A 7,586-nucleotide genomic window follows, 5' to 3' on the forward strand; every position below is an offset into this window, starting at 1 on the left:
CCTTTATATGCATTAAGTTACGTAATCACTCAACAGCCCACGAGGTGCGTATTGTCATCAGTTTCGGTCCACAAAGGAGGAAGCAGAGCGGAGAGGCAACCTGCGCAGGAGTGCGCCCAATACCTTTTGCTGTGTAACAAGCCTTCCCCTCCTGTGAAAGGGCCCTATGTGCAAAGCAGCCCCCAAATGCACATGGAGTTAAGAAACTGAAGAATGAGGCAGACAAATCCAGGTTATCAATATAAAGTTTTGTTTTCTTCTTTATTTGAGATGGAGTCTTGCCCTGACGCCTGGGCTGGAGTGCAATGGTGCGATCTCGGCTCACCGCAACCTCCACCTCCCGGGTTCAAGAGATTCTTCTGCCTCAGCCTCCTGAGTAGCTGGGATTACAGGCGCCCACCACCACGCCCAGCTAATTTTTGTATTTTTAGTAGAGATGGGGTTTCGCCATGTTGGCCAGGCCGGTCTCGAACTCCTGACCTCAGGTGATCCGCCCCTCCTCGGCCTCCCAAAGTGCTGGGATTATAGGCATGAGCCACGGTGCCTGGCCCGTCCCTCCTTTCTTTCTTTCTTTCTTTCTTTCCTTCCTTCCTTCCTTCCTTCCTTCCTTCCTTCCTTCCCTCCCTCCCTCCCTCCCTTCTCTCTTTCTTCTTTTTTTGGAGAAGGAGTCCTGCTCTTTTGCCCAGGCTGGAGTGCAATGGCGCCATCTTGGCTTACTGCAACCTCCACCTGCCGGGTTTGGCGATTCTCCTGCCTCAGCCTCCCAAGTAGCTGGGACCACAGGCGCCCACCATCACGGCACGGCCAACTAATTTTTGTATTTTTAGTAGAGACGGGGTTTCACCATATCGGTCAGGCTGGGTCTGGAAATCCTGACCTTGTGATCCGCCCGCCTCGGCCTCCCAAAGTGCGGGGATTGCAGGCGTGAGCCACTGCGCCCGCCTAGTTCCTGTTCTGAAGTTTTTAATAAACTTTCACTAATGCTCTAAAGCTTGCCTTGGTCTCTTCTGCCTTATTCCCCTCAGTGGAATTCTTTCTTCTGAAGAGGCAAAAATGGAAGTTGCTGCAGACTCATACGCATTCTCAGCTGCTAACATACTTTGGTGCTCTGTGACTCAGATACTTTCCCTACTGACATTCAAGTACAATAAATAAATTAATTAATTAAAATAAAATAAAAGTATGCTAGGTCTCATCCGAAGGCTCTAGGAGAAAATCAGATTAAAAAAAAGAAAAAGGCCGGGCGCAGTGGCTCACGCCTGTAATCCCAGCACTTTGGGAGGCCGAGGTGGGTGGATCATGAGGTCAGGAGTTCGAGACCAGCCCTTATCAACATGGTAAAACCCCATTTCTAATAAAAATACAAAAATTAGCTGGGCATGGTGGCACGTGCCTGTAATCCCAGCTACTCAGGAGGCTGAGGCAGGAGAATCGCTTGAACCTGGGAGGTGGAGTTTGCAGTGAGCTGAGATCGCGCCACTGCACTCCAGCCTGGGCCACAGAGTGAGACTCCATCTCAAAAAAAAAAAAAAGAAAAATCATAAGAAGGAGAAAGTAGTATATTCACTGTTCATTAAGTATAAGTGGATCATCATAAAGGTCTTCATCTTCATCATCTTCAGGTTGAGTAGGCTGAAGAGGAAGAGGAAGAGGAAGGCTGTCTCCAGGTGGCAGAAGAGGAAGAAAATCCCTGGATAAGTGGACCCACACAGTTCGGACCCGTGTTGTTCAAGGATCAACTGTATACACGCTTATATTTCTCAAAAACACCCTATGAGTTCAGAGCTTGCCAGATGTAGAGGACCTCACAGTTGACAACCTGAGTGACAGCTGTCAACTCATGCGCCCCATGTCTCCCAGGTATTTATGGAGAGCCCAGCTGGGCTCCATAACCCAGTCCTTGGGGATCTGTTTCCCAAATGCCTCTCTCCAAACGTTGCCGGCTGCCAGATCTCATGTTTTACTCCTCTTCCCCTCGTTCACTCTCCTCCAGCACAGCGTTCATTTTACTCTTTTTAGAACAGGCAAAACACACTCCCACCTCCAGGCATCCGGATCTGCTATTCCCGCCACCAGAGACGCTCTCCTTGGAGGCATGCGGGCCCCCCATCAAGCACCGTCTCCGGAGAGGCTTTCTCTCGTCGCCTCTCCTAGAATTGCATTGGTTACTCCTGCTCTCATGCCCAGCTTTTTTTCTTTATCACACACGTCACTGTTTGACATAGTGTGACATGTCTGTGTGTTCCTGTGGGTAATTATTGGTCTTCCCTTAAAGTGCAGGAATGCCATGAGGACAGGGACTTTTTTTGTTTTTGTTTTAAGACAGGGTCTGGCTCTATCACCCAGGCTGGAGGGCAGTGATGTGATCACTGCTCACTGCAGCCTTAACTTCCCTGGGTTCAAGCAATTCTCCTGTCTCAACCTCCTGAGTAGCTGGGACCACAGGCACATGCCACCATGCCCGGCTAATGTTTGTATCTTTTTTTTGTAGAGACAGGGTCTTGTCATGTTGGCCAGGCTGGTTTCGAACTCTTGGCTTCAGGTGAACCACTGCCTCAGCCTCCCAAAGTGCTGGGATTACAGGCATGAGCCACTATGTCTGGCTAAGGGGACTTTGTTCTTTTTTTTTTTTTTTTTTCGGAGACAGTCTCACTCTGTCACCCGGGCTGGAGCGTGCAGTGCTGTGATCTCGGCTCACTGCAACCCTCTGCCTCCCGGGTTCAAGCGATTCTCCCGCTTCAGCCTCCCGAATAGCTGGGACTACAGGCGTGCACCACCACACTCAGCTCAGTTTTTGTATTGTTAGTAGAGACGGGGGTTTTGCCATGTTGCCCGGGCTGGTCTTGAACACCTGGGCTCAAGTGATCCTCCCACCTCGGCCTCCCAAAATGCTGGGACTACAGGTATGAGCCACCACGCCTGGCCTAGAGGACTTTATTTTCTTCATGGCTCTATCTGCAGTGCCCGTCTGTAACAGGGCACAATGCACTCTAGGATACTTGCCGAGTGAGGGAATTTCCCATTAGCTAGTGTAGCTTCATCTCTCCTGCTGCCGCCCACCTCCAGGCATCCGGATCTGCTATTCCCTCCACCAGAGACGCTCTCCTTGGAGGCATGCGGGCCCCACATCAAGCACTGTCTCTGGAGAGGCTTTCTCTCGTCGCCTCTCCTAGAATTGCAAGACCACCAGCGTCTTTCCCAAGGACCCCCGTCTTCTGTACCCTGTTCACTTGACATCCTCACCAAGTTGATATCTTTCCGCCACCCAGCAAGATTCTTTTTATTTATTTATTTATTTTTTATTTTTTTTTGAGACGGACTCTCGTTCTGTCTCCCAGGCTGGAGTGCAGTGGTGCGATCTCGGCTCACTGCAAGCTCCGCCTCCCGGGTTCACGCCATTCTCCTGCCTCAGCCTCCCTAGTAGCTGGGACTACAGGCGCCTGCCACCACGCCCGGCTAATTTTTTTGTATTTTTAATAGAGACAGGGTTTCACCGTGTTAGCCAGGATGGTCTCGATCTCCTGACCTCATGATCCGCCCACCTCGGCCTCCCAAAGTGCTGGCCATCGCGCCCGGCCTAAGATTCTTTTAAAAACAGAAACCATATTGTGTCATTTCCAATCCTAACAACCCCTAATTGCTTCCTTTTCCACTTTGAACAAAAGCCAGATTCTTTACGGTGTCCTAAAACGCCTTCCATGATCTGGATCCTGTTAGCCTTGGCTGCTTTCCTTCCTACCTCCAGGTTCCTCAGCTCTCCCTGTCTGATCCACCCCATTAGCCGCTGCGCTGTTTTTCATACACTGGAAAGGATGCCTTTACTCAGGGCTCTTACGCTAACCCTTCCCTGTGTTGTAACATCCAGGCTTCCTTAGGATCTCCAGGTAGCCCCTCCTCCTCATTCTGTAGTTCTCAGCTGAGACATTACAACCGCAGCTTCCTCAAAAAAGTAAAAATAGAAACGTCATGTGATCCAGCAATCCCACTGCTGGGTACGTTTCCAAAGGAAATGAAATCAGTATGTGAAAGAGACGCCTGCACTCCCGTGTTTATGGGAGTACTGTTCCCAGTCACCAAGATGTGGAATCCACCTAGGTGTCCACCAATGGATGAACGCACCAAGAAAACGGGGTGTGTACGCACAATGGAATACTAGGCAGCCTTAAAAAAGAAGGAAATCCTGGCAGGGCGTGGTGGCTCATGCCTGTAATCCCAGCACTTTGGGAGGCCGAGATGGGCGGATCATGATGTCAGGAATTCGAGACCAGCCTGGCCAACATAGTGAAACCCTGTCTCTACTAAAAATACAAAAGTTAGCCAGGCATGGTGGCACATGCCTGTAGTCCCAGCTACTCAGGAGGCTGAGGCAGGAGAATCGCTTGAACCCGGGAGGTGGAGGTTGTGGTGAGCTGAGATCACACCACTACCCTCCAGCCTGGGTGACAGAGCTAGGCTCCATCTTAAAAAAAAAAGAAGAAGAAGAAGAAGAAGGATGTCCTGTCATTTGGAACAGCATGGATGAACCTGGAGGACATAGGTTAAATAAAGTCAGCCAAGCACAGAAAGACATATACTGCATGATGGCACTCATGTGGAATCTGAAAATGTGGCACTCATAGAAGTAAAGAGTAGAATGGGGGTTCCCAGGGGCTGGAGGGAGTCCGGGGGTGGAGGAGGAAGAGAGGGAATGGGAAGTTCTTTTTTGAGACGGAGTTTCGCTCTTGTTGCCCAGGCTGGAGTGCAATGGCATGATCTCGGATCACCGCAACCTCCGTCTCCCGGGTTCAAGCCATTCTCCTGCCTCAGCCTCCCTAGTAGCTGGGATTACAGGCACGCACCACCATGCCTGGCTAATTTTTGTATTTTTAGTAGAGATTCACCATGTTGGCCAGGCTGGTCTCGAACTCCCAACCTCAGGTGATCCTCCCGCCTTGGCCTCCCATAGTGCTGGGATTACACGTTAGCCACTGTGTCAATGGGAAGTTCTTAGTCAGAGAATACAATGTTTCAGGCTAGGCACAGTGGCTCACACCTGTAATCCCAGAACTTTGGGAGGTCAATGTGGGAGGACTGCTTGAGCTCAGGAGTTTGAGATTGACCTGGGCAACATGACAAAACCCCATCTCTACAAAAAATACAAAATTAGCTGGGCGTGGTGGTGCGCACCTGCAATCCCAGTTTCTCGGGAGGCTGAGGTGGGAGCATCCCTTGAACCCAGGGAGTTCAAGGCTGCAGTGAGCCATGATCACACCACTGCCCTCCAGGCTGGGTGACAAAGTGAGACCTTGTCTCAAAAAACAAAACAATACAAAAAGATACAAAGCTTCAGATAGACAGGAGGTATAAGTTTTGAGATCCATGGAACAAGAAGGTAACTAGAGTTAATAATAATGAACCATATTCCGCCGGGCACGGTGGCTCACGCCTGTAATCCCAGCACTTTGGGAGGCCGAGGTGGGCGGATCACGAGGTCAGGAGTTCAAGACCAGCCTGACCAACATGGTGAAACCCCATCTGTACTAAAAAAAATAAAAATAAAAAAATTAGCTGGGCGTGGTGGTGCGAGCCTGTAATCCCAGCTACTCGGGAGGCTGAGGCAGGAGAATCACTTGAACCTGAGAGACAGAGGTTGCAGTGAGCCGAGATCGTGCCATTGCACTCCAGCCTGGGCAATAGAGTGGGACTCTGTCTCAAAAAAAAAAAAAAAAGAACCATATTCTTGAAAACCACTGACAATAGATTTTAAGTGCTCACACCACAAAAAAATATGTGAGGCAATGCATGTGTGAAACCGCTTGATTTAGCCACTCCACAATGTATACATATAGCAATACATTATGTTGTACACCATAAATACATACATTTTTATTTTATTTATTTATTTATTTATTTATTTATTTATTTATTTATTTTTTTTTTTTTTGAGACGGAGTCTCGCTCTGTCGCCCAGGCTGGAGTGCAGTGGCGCGATCTCGGCTCACTGCAAGCTCCGCCTCCCGGGTTCACGCCATTCTCCTGCCTCAGCCTCCCGAGTAGCTGGGACTACAGGCGCCCGCTACCACGCCCGGCTAATTTTTTGTATTTTTAGTAGAGACGGGGTTTCACCATGTTAGCCAGGATGGTCTCGATCTCCTGACCTCGTGATCCGCCCGCCTCGGCCTCCCAAAGTGCTGGGATTACAGGCGTGAGCCACCGCGCCCGGCCTATTTATTTATTTTTTGAGACAGAGTCTTGCTCTGTCGACAGGCTGGAGTGCAGTGGTGCAATCTCGGCTCACTGCATCCTCCACCTCCCGGGTTCAAGCGGTTCTCCTGTCTCAGCTTGCCAAGTAGCTGGGATTACAGGTGTGTGCCACCACGCCTGGCTAATTTTTTGTATTTTAGTAGAGACGGGTTTCACCATGTTGGCAGGATGTTCTTGATCTCTTGACCTCGTGATCTACCTGCCTCAGCCTCCCAAAGTGCTAGGATTACAGGCATGAGCCACCGAGCCCGGCCAACACATACGCTTTTCATTTGTCTATTTAAAAAAATCACTACTGGCCAGGCAAGGTGGCTCTCGCCTGTAATCCCAGCACTTTGGGAGGCTGAGGTGGGCGGATCACTTGATGTCAGGAGTTTGAGATCAGCCTGGCCAACATGGTGAAACCCCGTCTCTACTAAAAATATAAAAATTACGTGGGCGTGGTGGGCGCCTGTAGTCCCAGCTACTCGGGAGGCTGAGGCAGGAGAATCGCTTGAACCCAGGAAGCGGAGGCTGGCAGTGAGTCAAGATCGCGCCACTGCACTCCATTCTGGGCAACAGAGCAAGAATCTGTCTCAAAAAAAAAAAAGGAAAGAAAAAGGAAATCCTTGCCAATCCTGATATCCCAGAGATGTTTCCCAATGCCTTGCTCTTGAATATTTATAGTTTTATCTTTCACACTTAGACATGTGAACCATCTAGAAATGTATTTGGGGTACGGTGTAAGGTCGGGGTCCTGGACCGAATACAGCTCCACAAAAATGTCTGTTCTCGACTGCAAAAAAGCAATGTGACTTTGTGCACAGATCAAGTGCATCTGTTTCTGAAATCTGTAGTGTTCTGTGTCATCAGCCTGCATTTCCATGGTTGCGACAATACCACATTATCTGCCTCATTTCCTACCGCAGTTCCTCAATCACCCTGAAGTCAGCGGCACTAGCCTCATTGCTCTCGGATGAGCACACCTATTGTGTACCACTCAGGGCGCCTGTGTCTGGACCGGCAGCCTTTCTTAGATGCTTTGGGTGGTGGTTCTGTCTTATCCTTCAGCCAGCAGCTCAGACTCCTCCCCTCAAAAGGCCTTTCCCTGACCACTCCATCTAAAGTAGCTCACCCCAGCCTCCTATATCTTTTTTTTTTTAATAATGCAACAGAGAAGGTGATATAGGTGCATTGACAGGCCTTCTTTTATTAGCTTGAGCCATTATTATTATTATTATTATTATTTGAGATGGAGTCTTGCTCTGTCATCCAGGCTGGAGTGCAGTGGCACGATCTCGGCTCACTGCAACCTCTGCCTCCCAGGGTCAAGCAATTCTCCTGCCTCAGCCTCCTGAGTAGCT

This window comes from Pan troglodytes, chromosome 20 (assembly GCF_028858775.2).
Source record: "Pan troglodytes isolate AG18354 chromosome 20, NHGRI_mPanTro3-v2.0_pri, whole genome shotgun sequence".
In the NCBI taxonomy this organism is placed as follows: domain Eukaryota; kingdom Metazoa; phylum Chordata; class Mammalia; order Primates; family Hominidae; genus Pan; species Pan troglodytes.